The sequence below is a fragment of the Canis lupus genome, chromosome 7 (genome assembly GCF_048164855.1).
Source record: "Canis lupus baileyi chromosome 7, mCanLup2.hap1, whole genome shotgun sequence".
In the NCBI taxonomy this organism is placed as follows: Eukaryota; Metazoa; Chordata; class Mammalia; order Carnivora; family Canidae; genus Canis; species Canis lupus.
Window position 1 is genome coordinate 53,330,227 of NC_132844.1, and position 16,357 is coordinate 53,346,583.

Below are 16,357 nucleotides of genomic sequence, written 5' to 3' on the forward strand. Positions count from 1 at the left end.
TTTCATCAGGCAGAGCGGGAGAGAAGGAAGTTTCCTTCCGTTGTTTCTCCCAGGCCAGATGAAATAAACCTGGCAGGAGCAGATGTTAAATTGAAGCCTATGAAAAGTTAACACTATCTTCTGTAATTGAAACCTTAGGGAGGAAGGCTTGAGACAACTGCCAATGGACATAGAATACCAATGCAAGAGTTTATTCCCAGGGGCATTTCTTGTACCCTCTCATACATGAAAGCAGAGTAACCAATAGATGGGCAGACAGTGATGGGTCCATGTGAATAGAAGGCTTCAAAAGATACTCCAGGCTTAGTTCTAGCTGTACCGAACCCCACAGTGAGCCTTTCTCAAAGGTTCTCCTTCAAGACCTTTCTTTCTTTCTTTTTTTTAAAGATATTACTTATTTATTTATTTACTTCTGTATTTATTTATTTGAGACATGGGGGGGGGGGGGCGGTGGCGAGCAGAGACACAGGCGGAGGGAGAAGCAGGCTCCCTGCAGGCAGCCCAACGTGAGACTTGATCTCGGGTCTCCAGAATCACGCCCTGAGGCAAAGGCGGCGCTAAACCACTGAGCCACCCGGGCTTCCCTTCAAGACCTTTCTGAGGCATTTCAGGCAAGAGAGCCCCCACCAACTTGCCTCTCTTTTATCAAGTGGATTCCCTTCCAACTTACCAATTAGAAGCCTTTGTAGAGTGTATCCTCCGTTCCAATGTGTGCCTACATGATGAACACCTACAGCTTCCAACTAGGCCAGAGCTAATAAAAATAAATAAATAAATAAATAATGAACTAAATGTTTAGAAACATGGTCTTTGACCCTTTTTGGTGATTCTTTTAGTGCTATTGTCATATCATTAGCACTCAGCTTCTCCAGATCTTTATCATTAAGTCCCTCATGACTATATATTGGGTTTGTTTTCTATAACCCTTTCACATGGACACACACAGAGTGCTCATTTTGCATAAATCACACTGCTATGTATTTGTTGCCTGTGAGTGTGGGATGTTTAGGCAATGTATCTCACTCCCTACTTTTAAAAGTTAAAAATTCATTTGAAGTTATTATGATTCAAGGATTGTGAACTCAGGCACTAGAATTATTGCTGCACCTCTTCCTACTTGTGTAATCTTGAGCAAACCACTTAACTTCTCAATGATTCAATGTTCATATCTGTAAAATAAGGATAATTATCCCATCTACCCTTTATTTGACTATTTAAAGTGTTAAGGCATGAAAAATACCTTCAACAGAGCCTGGCTCATAGTGAGATCTAAAAACAATTACCTATTGTTGTTATAATCCTTTTACTTGACTTGCATCATATAAACATAATAATGGTTCTAGTATTTGAAGATTTAGGATATAATGACTCACTATTACTAAAAGTGTCATCTACCCTGTGTCACACAGAAAAAATGAGAGCAAGCCCAATAGGATTTTGTTTGTTTCTTTTGTGGAAAGACTCAAGTTTAGTTTAAATATAGTGAACAGAATAGCAGAAAGAAGTACAGGACAAAGTGTAGGGCCAGGATCATCCTCAACCTTCCCTATACTTGTGGGTAATGTGTTTCAATAAAAAGTATAAGGATGTCCAACCACTAGAAAGAAATGATAATTTTGTAAGGTGGTAGAGGTGTTAATTATCACTGCAGGCATTCATATTACACTATCTAGAGGTATCAAATTAATGCGTACACTTTAAATTTACACCATGTCGTATCTGAAACACATATCGAAAAAAATTGTCAAGTGTGATGATGAGTACTCTTCCAAGCAGGTATGCCTAAAAACAACTGTGCGCAAGTTCTGCTGGGAGAGCCATTGCTCCCACCATCATCCCATCTCATCTGCAGGTGAGAGTTATGCTCAGAAGGTTTGTGAACACATCTCAGAAGATGTGAGAGAAGAGAGGGCAGCAGAGGATGGAAGTGGACCCAGAGCAGGGGATGCTGAAGGCAAGACGTGGCCTACCGGTGTCCATGTGTTCCAGCGCAGGCAAAACTGCATGAACGTCATGAGACACAGAGGACAGCTTCCAAAGCTGTTTTCTTCATCAGCATTTTCTGTATTTCCCTCTGTATGTTTCACCTGTTACTAGGAAATCCCCCGACTTCCCCATATCCTTCCCACCCACCCGTTTTACTAAGTCTGTATTCTTTGGCACCTTCAGCTATTGCTCATTTTAATTATTTACCTCATTTGCCTCTTTTAAAAAATATTTTATTTACTTATGAGAGACACAGAGAGAGGGGGGCAGAGATATAGGCAGAAGGAGAAGCAGGGTCCCTGTGGGGAGCCTGATGTGGGACTCAATCTTAGGACCCTGGGATCACGACCTGAGCCAAAGGCAGACACTCAACCACTGAGCCACCCAGGTGACCCTCATTTGCCTCTTTAAACGTAGAGTTTGGGCTTCCGGTTTTGTGCCAGGTCCCTTTGAGTGCTTCCATGCTCTCATCCCTCACCTTAATAGGAGGAAGACTCTGCACAGAAATATTCTCAAAAGTGTAAGTTAAACCCCACTCGGCCTTGTATTTTTGTCTTGTTGGATCCTAAATCGTTCTGGGACATAACCATGCAAGACCTATTCTTAATCATGGCCCTATTAATGGAAGACCTAGGGCACTCTCCCGGTTTAAATTTTGCATTCCGCTCGATTCTTGCAGTGTCACACAGTCTTTCTCTTTTCCTCTTTCATTTACTTAGATGTGACTTTACAGAATGAGTGAGGCATCTGCAGCCAGGGGGCAGATCTCTCAAGCAGCATAGTGTATCCTTTTCAGAATTTGCCAGTAGCATTCGTCTGCCTGGCATGGAATTGTGAATTACCTGTACCCTAATTCCCCTGCTGCCACCAGCAGGGCATCCAAAGGATAGGCGATGCTCCCAAGGGGTTTCACCTCTGCAGAGAAAGGTAATAGTAGGAATCCACCTATTTATACATGGGCAGAGTAGGGTGAATGGCCGTGACAGGTTTTCCAATTGTTAACTTTTCATCCAGTTTTCCTTTCTCATCCACCAGGGGAATAGGAGTTTGGCTTTGGGAAATGGAGTAGATTTTTCCACAGTGCTCCTCTTTTTCCACTTGTGAAAGAGAGAAAATGCATTTGAGCAAGAACTTCAGACACAGTAGCTTCCTTGAATTGTAAATAGAAAACACAGAATCAGTTGGCTATTGTGGCAGTTAATGAGAAGGAGAAATTATTTTTGTATTTCTCACAAAACTCCTGGCTCCCCTGGGCCTGGTACAGTACTTAGGAAAGATGATTTTGAAGGATTTTTCAGTTTTGTATTTTGTTTCTAAGATAATGGATGCTCTGTGAAGATCAGCTTTCTCTCAACAACTCAGAAATGTCTGTATTCTTAAAACTAGACAATATTTTATTAGTAAAATTGCATTATTTATAATTAGATACTTACCTTACTATTTATTTTTAAAAATGGAAAAGTATAGAGATCTTGGCTAGGCATTCAAGAACTCTTTAAATTATCTTTCCAGCTTCTCTCCAAATACTTCTCAATATTAGCCAAACCAGTTGGCTTTTTTTCCCATCAGCATTTTTCAAATGTTACATCCTTATCTTTTGTATTGTCTTCTCACCACTGCCAAAATGCTTATTATTCAACACCAAGTTCAAATTTCATATACTGGGTTACTTTTCCTGAACATCTCAACTAAATATAATCTCCCTGTTCTGCTGTTTGCTTAGATAACTTCTAGTCATTAGAATTTTGCTTTTGCTGTTTGCTTAGATAACTTCTAGTCCTTAGAAAGGATTCTGGCAATTTCATATAATGCAAATATTCACCAACTTTGGAGTGCCAGTAAAATGCAGCTTCCAAGGCTCTATCCTTATGAAATTCTGACTCAATAAATCTTGGGTGGGCCCCTGGCATATGCATTTTAACAAACATGATAAATGCGTCTGATACAAATCATGTGTTGAAAAGTTTCAATGTGATGTTTTATATATTTTTTTAGTTTTTTTTTTTTAAGATTTTATTTATTTGACAGAGAGAGAGAACAAGCACAAGTAGGCAAAGTGACAGGCAGAGGGAGAGGCAGGCTCCCCACTGGATCCCTGGGTAGCTCAGCGGTTAAGCGCCTGCCTTCCACCCAGGGCGTGATCCTGGAGTCCCGGGAACGGGCCCCACATCGGGCTCCCTGCATGGAGCCTGCTTCTCCCTCTGCCTGTGTCTCTGCCTCTCTCTCTCTCTCTCTCTCTATGTGTGTGTGTGTTTCTCATGAATAAATAAACAAAATCTTTAAAAAAAAAGATTTAAAAAATATTAATCAATATTAATAGCACTAATTTAGGGGCATCTAGGTGACTTAGCAAAGCGTCTGACTCTTGATCTCCGCTCCAGTCTCAATCTCTGGGTCATGAGTTCAGGCCCTGCAATGGTCTCCATGCTGGGCGTAGAGCCTACGTTTAAAAAATAATAATAATAGCACTGATTTATGTAGTTCTCCTTAGACATGTCAAAATCAATTTTTTATGCTAAGTGCAATATTAGGAAGAAAGTTGATCTGTAAAGTTATTCAAAAGAGAAAAAGCGGCAATATTGGAGTTTTTTATGACAGCAAGAGGACAAGAAGAAGTTTCAAACTAATGGTTATAATTAAATATTGATTTACTCGGGGTCAGATACTCTCCTAATATTTTGGTACACTTCCTTTTAGGGGACACCTAGGATTCTTTATTTTCTAAATGTCATCCCTTGTGGTAAAAGTGAGTACTGAAAACTGAAACCTAAAAATTATAAGGCTGCCGTAGGACATCTTGTTGAAGGGAAACCAATTTTCCTGGTGAGAAACTTGGTTTCATTTTTTATTTTATAAATGTTGGCTTAATACTGATTACGTGTCATGGAAAAGCCCCACAACATTCGCTACATCAAATGCTGTGAAAATTATCCAGCTCATATTATACCTCTAAGCACTTCACCAAAATGTAATAATTTCCTGAAACATAAAAGAAACTTTTCCCCATCTTTATTTTTTGTCAAGTGAGAGTACTGTGTTTGTACTTTAGTTCTCACTTTCCAAACTAGAGGCCCTGAGTCGCCTTGATTTCTTCTCCCTGGTAGTGAAGCTAGAGCTTTGAAATCTCTGCCCCTAGGATCACTGGTTCCAGCTTCCTGGGTGTCGCTGGAGGAAAACCATCTCTAGTTGTCAGACAAAATGAGAATCCAAATCACTGACTTACAGAACGAGAAAATCCACTTTCTGGAAGGTTCTATGGCTGTCTTTCCCTGACCTGGAAAGAATTATGTAAATATTCTATAGAAGTAGTTATAAACTCTCTTCTGGGAAAGATGGCTCCACAGCCTCCCTGAAGCCAGCGGAGATGGCTTGACATCTGCTCCTGGATCTAGATTCTTTTTCCTAGTGATCACCTCACATGTGGTGCTTTCCTATTGAAGATCATTACAATGTACCCTAGAGATGTGGGTCAGTGGAAGAACTTTAAAATGGACGCTCATTCCCTCTGTGGATACACTGCCAACAAGAGGCACTTTGCAAACATGTCTGCCCAGGTTGCTGAGGTCCCATCTCTGGAGGTTAGTAGTTTTGACTTGATATTCCTTGAGGACTTTTTTCCTTTTTCTTCTTCTTCTTTTTCTTCTTCTTCTTCTTCTTTTTTTAAGCTTAACACTCCTGAGTGAACATGCTCTTTTTTGAGAAGTCTGAATGACTGCTACGCCTCCTGGTTAGCTGTCTCTTATCATGACTTAGTTCACACACTGTGTCTTAAAAGAGTGGAGGTCTACCTACTATACTTTGGGTCACATTACACCTTGTATTGCCTTCCTCAGAAAGGCCTAACTTTGGTTTCGTCATGCTTCGTAGTCTTCATAAGAAAGTTCTAAGACTTTCAGCTGCCTTCCCAGCAGATTGCCTGAGGCCTTATATCCCTGAGACCATTTGCAGGTTGAAAGTATGGTGATAAAAGTCTTTGTTTTACAACAGAAGGGGTTAGATACCAGAGTTTCTTTTCCCAAGACTGATGTTCTATAGAAGTGATTTTTTTTTTCTCGATCTCTATTCTCACCCCTTCTTTTCGTTGCCTTTTTTTCTTTTTTCTTTTCTTTCCTTTCTCCCTCCTTCCCTTTCATTCTCTTTCTCTATCCCCCACCCTGTCTCTCTCCTCTTTGGTTTTCTTCTTTCTTTCTTTCTTTCTTTCTTTCTTTCTTTCTTTCTTTCTTTCTTTCTTTCTTTCTTTCTTTTTTCTTTCTTTCTTTCTTTTTTTCTTTCTTTCTTTCTTCTTTCTTTCTTTCTTTCTTTCTTTCTTTCTTTCTTTCTTTCTTCTCTCTTCTCTCTCTCTCACCTTCCTTCCTTCCTACTAAAATTTGGAACAAGATTATTTTTGGTATCTCACTTGAGAAACCATAGTCATTCCTCTAACTTTTCAATTTTCCAAATATATATGTAACTTTTACTCACCTTCTTATATACTATGTCTTTCTTTTCCTACCCCTACATGTCAAGTATCTATTTTCCCCTAAGAGTATCATTTGGTGGTCTTTATTCCTTCCCTCTCTGAAGATTGCCTAAATATCCATTCTTCAAAAGGATGTTCTAAGTCAGTCATGGCTATCCCAGGGTTTGGTTTTGTTTTGTTGTTGTTGTTTTTGCCAATGATTGGTTTAGAAATGGGCATGTGACCTCATACTGGCCTATGAGATTGGAGAAGTCCAATAGGGGCTTTTAGGAAAGCACAGTTTTGCAGAATTTCCTTTTTACTGGGCAGTCTATCAATGCCACATTGGAAAAGTCATAATTTTTTTACAAACAAAAATGTATTTGTATAGGATAAGTAGCTAATTTGCTTAATTACTTGAATGTTGAGCAATAAACTGCACCATTTAATTATTTCTAATTTTTCACTCATATATATGTTTTTAGAGAATAGTCACTTCTTTTAAAATGTTATTTAAATTATATTCCCAGAAGTGGAATTACTAGGCCAAAACTAGACAACTTTTGTTTCTTAGTTTCCAAAAAGTTTATACTAACTTTAGGTGCCATTAGTAGTCTAGAAATTTTGTCTATCCACAACTCTGAAAGAAGCAGGCATCATACCTTTTTACTAATTTGCTTGAATGTGCTTTTCTTTGATTCTTGGCGAGTCTGAACATTTTCCCTCTCACATCTGTTAGTTGTATTTCTCTTTGGACACTTCCCATCCATTTCCTTTCTGACAATTATCTATAGGGTCTTATTTTTCTCAAATAAATATGTGGGAGCTTTTGATGTAACATAGTTATTGGCCCTTTCCTTATTTGCTGAAAATACTGTGTACTTTCCCACTTGGGATACCTTATTTTGACTGCAAAAGTTTGAAGCCTTAATGTCATCAAATTTGTTTATTCTTCCTACATGATTTCTTTTACTATTTTCCAGGGTAGAGAGTCCTCTCTCAAATCCCCCAAATCCAGTGAATATTAAATTCCTCATCTGGTTTCCCAACATTTTATTTTCCTATTTAATTATTTTATCCAACTGGAATTACTTTTCACCAGTATTTGGAGTTTCGAGTCTTGATTTTTTTTTTTTTCCTGAAATGCTAAGCAGCTATTCAACTACCATTTACTGAATAATCCTTTGCTTCCCTGCTGCTTTGATAAAATAAATCTTGTATATAATAAAGTCTGTTTTGAAGGACTCTCTTCTGCTCCATTTAGCTTTGCTTTGTAGTTCTCAAGACACTTTAACATACATTATCTCATTTCATCCTTCCTACCCCACACTGATTGCCTGGTTCACCCCCTGCTGCTTCCCCTGCAATGCAAACATCAAACAATCTGACTTGTCCCCTCTCCCTCTTCTTAGATGGAAAACAAAACCCTGAAAGGTGAAGCCACTTATTAACCAGCCCTCCCAGCCATTTAGTATTGGGGAGAAATGGAAAATTTCAGTCTTCACTTAGCCCTGAGCCCTGGGACACCTCATCCTGACACTGGGGAAAACATGGATCGCCATTTGTTTGGGCTTCAGGATCACATGCAAGGCTCCTTTGGGGTTCCCACCCCTTAACTTCGAACTAGGAAGCATTGCACACACACGTTCACCTGGCAGGATACTGGAAGCCTCTGCTCCTCCAGCAGAGGGCAAACAGGCAGTGGGCGGTGCGGAAACAGCCCCCCTGCATCTGTGCTTCGCAGCCTGCGTGTGCTTGGCACTAAGAACTCTGCTTCTCTGTCAGTGCATTTGTGCGGTGACACATATTCTCCGGTGATTAGATTAACGCTGGCAAAGCCAATATGAAAAACCCACACAGATTACCACTGTCACCCGCAGTAATTACATTTATTCATTTCCATTTAGCCAAGTTTTTACAAGCCGAGCAAGGGGCCAAATAAGCAATAAACACAGAGGCAAGAAATTAAAATGCTGATCTGTTTGCTGTGAAAACAATCAAACTATCATCTTTCTTTAGGCACCTCATTCATCATCGGATAGGGCCACACTGGTGAAATGGAGGTGGGGAGCCTAATGTTATTACATGTAAATTCACTAACATGAAATTACTGCCCTTGATGTGATTTTACTAATAAATTAGTTCATTTCTACCTTTTCGCTAGAGACTTTAGGGACCGTGGAGAATGTACATGTGTCTCGTAATCTTGCCTGCTTTATTTCTGGCCAGCTAGCTGCTAAATTTCTATTTCTTTTCACTCCCTCCCATCTGATTCCTTCGTTTCCTTGCTATGCCTTATTGGATAAACATGCCATACAATTTGTTGTCTTCACATGTAGTTTAGAAATAAGCAGCTTAAGGACAAATTCTCTTTCGCAGGCAATGAGAACAGCATCGGGAAGCATTATGAATATAATGGGTCTTGCAGCTAGTTGGCAGCTATTATTAATTCATTGTTGGGTGTGGTGGTTTTTCTCATTTCTGTATAAATTTTCAATTTGAAAACAGAATGGAGCCAAACTTTGCCATGTCAAGTTGCTATTGAAGCAAGGAAATCAATCTGCAAGCAGCTCCCTCCACTTGCTCCCCTTCTGCTGTCTTCAGAGTAGCAAAGGGAGCACAGTGGAGGGGCAGCCAATGGCTCACAGAAGACTGATGTGGAGCCGCCGATCCGCTCCCTCTCTGGGACTTGCACGGTGCTTCCCTTGCTTATTGTTAATGGCCCATGTCCGAATGTAGAATATTTCACTTATTTTTTAAGATTTCATCTGCTCAGCTGTTTATTCCCAACCCAATCTCGCAATTCATTTTTTGCAAGATTACGAATGGTTTCTAAGAAAGTGATTTTGATGCTACAGATGAAGAAGTGGAGATACTGAGAGAACTGGAGAGGGAGGGAGAGACGAGGCTTTGTGGGAACCCCTTCCCCCTCCCAATTCTCTACCTGCCCCCAAATGGAGATTCTGTGAGATATGGTTCAATGCTAAGCCTTAGGGAAACATAAAATATGCACAATAGTATATTCATGCTTTATACAGTAAAAATGTGTTAAAAAAGAGTTTCTTTGATGCAGTGATTCAGTGAAAATCCAAAGCTCAGTAATGGTAGACATTATACATAACACTCACCTCACACATGATCATTGGATAGAGTTCCCTCATCCCCTCCATAGAGTTCTGAATAGAGTTCCCTCATCCTTCCAATTAATGAAATTGGCATATTGAGGAAGAAACCAATATGAATAGGAAATAACTTTTATGCTTTTTGATTTGAATTTAACTCCATGTGAAGTTATATAATGAGGGAGATTGTGCATCTAAATTTTTTTCTTTTTTTCTGGAAGAAAAATGAGAATAATCTGTTTACCTAGAATGATTTGATAATTGGCTAATTGACTATTTTCATTAATGAGTGAAATATTTGGGGATCCCTGGGTGGTGCAGCGGTTTAGTGCCTGCCTTTGGCCCAGGGCGTGATCCTGGAGACCCGGGATCGAATCCCACGTGGGCTCCCGGTGCATGGAGCCTGCTTCTCCCTCTGCCTGTGTCTCTGCCTCTCTCTCTCTCTCTCTGTGTGACTATCATAAATAAATAAAAATTTTAAAAAAATTAAAAGTGAGTGAAATAGTTGGATCACCTATTTGAAAATAACTCTAGTCAATACGTATCTATTAATCAATTACTGTGTACAGAATCCTAAGCTAAATGTTGTGCCATAAAACCAAAATAAATAAGTCCTGCTTTTGGGGATTTAAGATAAGATTCTTTTAGCTCCTGAGGCCACCATAGGGACCCACATCTCTCTTGGTACACCCAGAGAGCCTTAAACTTTTCCTTCATAGTTCTTCCTATACAGTTGGACATTTTATTTTATTTTATTTGTTTGTTGATTTCCTTAGTGTCTATCTTCCCAGTTTGAGTATATTCTCCAGTAGAGCAGGGACTGTTTCAGGATTTTCCATAATTGTGTCCTCATCGAGCACATATTAAGTATTAAATAAATAGATATTGGACACAGCTAAATAAAGTACTGGAGGGAAGTTTTCTCAAAAGGAGAAAAGTGCTGCTTGCCAACTAGATACTTGGAATAAAATAGATGATGTCATCTGGAAGCTCCAAGGGTTATTAGTCAATTAAGCATCTGTGTTGATAAATTCAAGGTGTTACTTTTGCTAAGTCATGATTTGTGAGGAAGTGTGATAGGCTCAGATGAAAGACTTGAGAAAATGGGGAGCTGCAGACATGTGTGTGCTCATGTGTTGGGCTTTGGATTCCCTCCACGAGAGAGGAACATACTGTAATTTCTCTCTCCTGCAATGTGCTGTAAGAATGAGTACCACTACTCCCACCATTTCCCTCCTAATCCATGGCTTTCGGGGGTAATCATGAAGATTAGTACATGGATGCACAAACCCTCCACCACATACACTAAGCAAAGGTGTGGTTTGGTGTTGGTTTAATAATATAGTGTTATCTTGCTCAACAACTGTAATTTCCATGTTCTTATTGATTGTAATTTATAACATCATTAGCTTTCTAAACTGCCATTAACTAATGATGGACTCTGTGGGCTAAACAGCTCTTTGAAATCAGTTACTGACAAGTTGGCCCCAGAAGCATTTATCAAAAGGGTAATGGATCCCTATTGGAGTGACAATAAATTAGGTTATGCTCTTATCGAATTAAACAATGGATGAAGGAAAATTAGCTATCAATAAACATCTATAAAGCCTTCCCGATTATTCCCAGTCAATTATATCAATTAGAGATCAAACAGGGGACCCCTGCAGTACGTTAAATAGGACAAACCAGAGCCCAAAGAGGCCAAATTGTGTTACAAAATGCAACACCAGGGGCAGCTGCAAAAGAGGTCATCATTACTGCCATTGACAAAGGGGCTGCTTTATTAGAACATGGGGTATCGCCTGGAGGCTTGCTTCTGGCTAAAGGACAAAGACTCCCTAATAAAGGCAAAAAGAGGGAGAGAAGCCAGAAAGGAAGAACTGGAGGAAGGAAAGGGAAAGTTATGTGAAGCACAGCACACGGTAGGATGAGAAAGGGGCTGCAGAATTGTCGGTGTATGGGCAGCCTATCCTTTCTGATACAATGAAATTAAAGCTTTCGGCTTGTAAGGATGTTTCCCTAGCTCTCCGCAAAACAATGACTTTTGTGGAAGCCATTATCATTTTTAGGAAGTCTTAATCATGCATGCATATAGATAAATGTATGTGTGAGTATAGACAGATACACAGATATGTGGATAGATACATACGTAGATATACAACCACACTCCTCTCCATTTCATGGGCTAAGGGTTTTAATAAGCTTGAGCTGATTTTCTTTAAATGTCTTGATTAAATTAGAAAGCTTAAGAAAAATGGAACAAAATGTTTTCAAGTGATTTGAAATCACTGTTGTGGTTCAAGGGGAACTGGGAAACCTGATTTTTTCTAATAGTCATACATCAATTTCCTTATGCTTCGTGCAATAGATTCTCAATAAACACTTGTTGTTCAAATCTGACAAAAGGCCTGAATTTTACATACAGGGAAGAGGAAATCACAAACACAGAATAGTGTAGTGGTCATCCGGGGCTGCGAATCCAAAGTTCTTCTGACATATGTGCCTTTTGGTCCTGCTGACATTTTTTTTTAATAAGGGATGTATATCTTTTTGCTCCATGTCTTTGAATTTTATGGACATTTATCATGTGTTTTAGACATATTCCACTGTTCCATTCCATTGTTCTCCAGTGAGAAATCGCTCACCAGGAGCCACCACCGATGCTGTGCCTCTGCACATTTTGAACATTTTTAGGAACCCAAGATGATATCTATCTAAGAACCTTAAATAACTTATTCCCATGTATGACCCTTACAAAGCTCTGTTGGGGCTGGCTTTACAGTGAGCGGAAGCTAAAAAGACCTAAATAGAAGCTAAATAATGAGAGGAAGGAAAGACTTGGGGAAGTCAGCATGACTTGATACGATGGCCTTGGAGGCGGGCAGTGAGTCTTGAACTCAAATTCCATTTCTGCCACTTAAAAGTTTCCTTGTCAACCGATTTGCTTAACTTTCTCTTTATTGTATATGGGGATGCAAAATTAAAGTGTGCATAGTTGTCCTGATGGTTGGAGGTGATGTCTGCACAATGCCCACTGTACCAATCTCCTTTTGGATTCTCCCAACTTGGAGCTTTCATTCAGCCTCCGTATCTGTGAGGTAGAGCAAGGATCCCTGATATCTTGCTGGGTTGTAAGGCTCAAAGTGATAATTAATTGGGACAACACTATGTCAACCATAAAGCACTAACCAACTGCTAGCTGCTATGAAAATCATAACCATTACTGCTATCTCTCAGTCTTAACAAGAGAATTGGTTCACTCACCTAAATACACATTTCGGTAAGACCAAGTATCTTATTCCTTTACTGTTTCAGGATAGATAAAATTAGGGGAAATGTCCACAGCTGCAGAAAATGAATTTGCAAATGTAGGCAACTACCTAAGATTAGATTCTCCAAAACAAAATACACTACATTGAGTTTCAATAGCTCAGGAAAATGTGAGATTTATTTCAAAATATCTGAGAAGATGACTCAGTGTGTAATTGCCCTTTGTAGTATAAAGAGAATTTAAGGGTTGTGTTTGTACTGAGATAAAAAAAAAATTAAGTTGGGAAAGCTACGTCTCAGTGTTGGCATTGCAAAAGGGTCTTGGCAAATGCTTGGCAACTATGGTCTTTCCCAGGGAAAACCATAGTGCTTGTGTGTGTGTGTGTGTATGTGTGTGTGTGTGTGAGCCACCTGTGCCTCAGTTTCTCCACCTACTAAAGGGGCAGAAGATTGTTATGACCATTAAATGAGATCATACAAAGTGATCCCCAGAATGCTGGAGAAACAGTAAAGGTTTCATAAATGCAGGTAGTGTTTTTATTGTTAATGATAGTGAGTTAACATGCATCAAGTTTCTACTGTGTGCTAAGCACTTTAGATCCTTTTCTTTTGCAAACTCTCTTGAGTCTTTGTTTCCTCATCTATAATACGAGGATGGTAGTACTTATTTAAAAGTTAGTGAGTGCTAGGGTGCTTAACGGGATCAGTTGATTAAGCGTCTGCCTTCAGCTCAGGTCATGATCCCAGGATGGGATTGAGCCCTGTGTCAGGCTCCCTGCTGAGCAGGAAGTCTGCTTCTCCCTTTCCCTCTGCCCCTGCCCAGTGATAAACATTTATCACTCGTGCTTCCTCTCTCTGTTTCTCTCTCTCTCTCTGTCTCTCTCTCTCTCAATAAATACAATATTTTTTAAAAAGTAAAAGTTAGTAAGTTCCAATCTTTTAAAGATGACACACAGTTTGCAAGTGAGGGACCCAAGACTTACCAACTGCCACACTTGTTCTACTACCCCTTGCTGTCTTCCAGCAAGATCTGTTGTGAGCCCTATCTTATAAATGTTTTTTTTTTTATGTACTCATTACTTTTACTAAAGCTTGGACCAATCCTTTAAAGGAACTTTATAGTTATTAACTCAAAGGAAATGCCAATTACGCTTAAGAGGAGAAAGGAATGTTAACTCCTCATCCTTCTTGCTTTAAAAATGAGTAACTACACTTGCCTGCAAATAATGGAGCCAGTCTTTTCCAACATTTATTCTAAATCTTTTGTGTTCATGGGTGGCATAGCACAAGCCCTTACTACTAATAAGCATCAAATGCATACATGCAATCTCACAAGCGGGATAAATTAATTGTAAAAAGATACGGCCCTTCCCTGGAAAAGTGGGTAGCTTAATAGCTGTAAAGCTGCCTGGAAAAGAATGGTTAATCTCCACTCTGGGGATATGGTAATCTTGTAGTGATAGTGGCATGCCTATGTCTCTATACAGAGGCCAGAATTGGTAGGCATGCTCAAATATATATATATAATCTAAGTTTTTTTTTTATTTCTACAAACAATGATTTGTTCAGATTCTTTCAACATGCATAGAACTGTATTATACACCAGAAGGTGTCAGTGTGGGAAGGGATGATGTGTCTGGGGGATAGTGGGATAGGCAAGGACCATAAGTAATTATCTGAATTTGAGAAGCTTGCAAGTAGGAAAGAATGAACATATATGGAATATAGGTGGAAATTTTTAACATTTTATCAATTTAGGCTATAAGATAGTAAAGAAAAAGGGATTATAATACATATTAACTCTTCCAAAATGCTTATAGACCCTCTCAGTTACATTGGATTGACTTGAGTCCATTTGCCAGTAACATCCTTTTTTTGTTTTGTTTTCTTTTGTTTTTGGCAATACAGCTGCACTGTCTGAGTGGTTACATGTGGACACCAATTGCAATATTTCAGCATCTCTCCCCAGACCACATTTTCTTGCTATTCCAATAGGGGAAAAGAAATAAAAGGAAGAATTTACCAAATTCCTATCAGGCCTTCCAGTCTGGGATGCGCTTCCATCTGGCCCTATGCATGTGAGGCTTTGCTTGATGGCTCTATGATCTGATAGGACAGCCTTTAAAATATACAAAAGAAAAAAAAACAACTACTTAACACAAATGCTTCTTAAAGCATAAATATGTATTTAAAACATTTGTAGTTCCACTTTACAAAATGCATATTAATGTTAGCAGTAGACAAAATGATACACAATAAAATGCAGACTTTAATTCAATACAATGTCTAAAATTAGCGAGTTAAATTAGCTACAGTAGTTAAGGTTTATAAATTAGCTTCAGTGAAGCTACACAAGATTTCTGAAAGAAGCATTAGCAGTAGAATGTGCATTTATCACTCTGAAATAGACACACTCTGCCACGTTGCTTTTGAAATCATCTGGGCGGCCTTGAATGAACTTGTGGCAGTTTCATTAAAGGCTTGCTAGCATAATTTGGTCTGTGATTTCAATTTGTTCAACTGGCCACTTTAAAGAAAGTTAATTTCTCTGCACGTTTAAATTTACTGCTTGGTGCTCCTACATTTACACATCAGATTTCTATGAACAATTTCTGCTTTTGATCCCTAGGACTTTCCCCTAGACTCACTTAAATACATGTCTATTAAGCACCTACTAAGTGCTGGATATGGTTCTCTGCCCTGAGGATACAGCAGTGAACAAAGCAACAATTCCTGACCTTATATGCTTTTGTTCTACTTGAGGGATACTAATGATAAGGAGGTAAAATATAAATAATTTTATGCTTATCAAAATGTCTATAAGAAGAATAGAGCAGAGTTAAAGGATGAGAAGCATGCACGGTTTGGGAAGGGAAAGGAGTGTTGAAAAAGTCTATGAAGGCCAAGGAAAACTCCCTGTGAAGACAATACTGAAGCCCAGACCTAAAAGAAATAAGAGAGAGATCCACGTAAATATCCAGGGAAACAGAAGACAGAAAAAATGGCAAGTGCAAAGGCCCCGGGGCAGGAGTATTTCTGAAGTGCTTAAGGAACAGTGAGGAAGCCTGAGTGGCATAACTGGGAGACTATAGGAGCCAAGGTCAGAGGGGAAGGGGAACACACTAGCTAGGAACATGTTAGCTGTGGTAAGGATTTTGGCTTTTACTGTGCAGGAGATGGAAGGTAATTGGAGGGGTTTGGACAAAGGAGAGATGCTTGTATTTGACTGTCTTTTAATCTTTTGAACCAGAGATCAGTACATACAGTCAGATGAGTGAACCAACTGGTTGCTGTGTGATCATATAAAGAAATAAAGGTCCTAAGTGTGGTTAGAGGCAGTAATAATGAGGCAGAGACCTTTCTGCTCTCTGCAATTAACTCCGATGTTCATGTATAGCCAGCAACACATCTCCTCTCCAAATTTCCTCTTTTCCTAAATCATCCAGAATTTAAGATGAAGCCAAGCAGCAAAAAGTCCTTGTAAGCCTCCATTCATTGATTCCACTAACTCCAAATGTTTTATTGAAATAAAATTTTGCTT

The 16,357-nt window shown here is 39.2% G+C and overlaps 1 long non-coding RNA gene across 1 annotated transcript in view; it reads right to left on the bottom strand.

Annotated features, from left to right (window-relative positions):
* The window catches only part of LOC140636884 (uncharacterized), a 53,725-nt gene that overhangs the window by 24,288 nt on the left and 13,080 nt on the right, over positions 1–16,357 (bottom strand). The window contains exons 6-7 of the long non-coding RNA XR_012034131.1: positions 14,840–14,935; positions 671–754 (exon numbers count right to left, since the gene is read on the bottom strand). This is a non-coding gene — a long non-coding RNA (uncharacterized lncRNA). The remainder of the gene's footprint in view (positions 1–670; positions 755–14,839; positions 14,936–16,357) is intronic.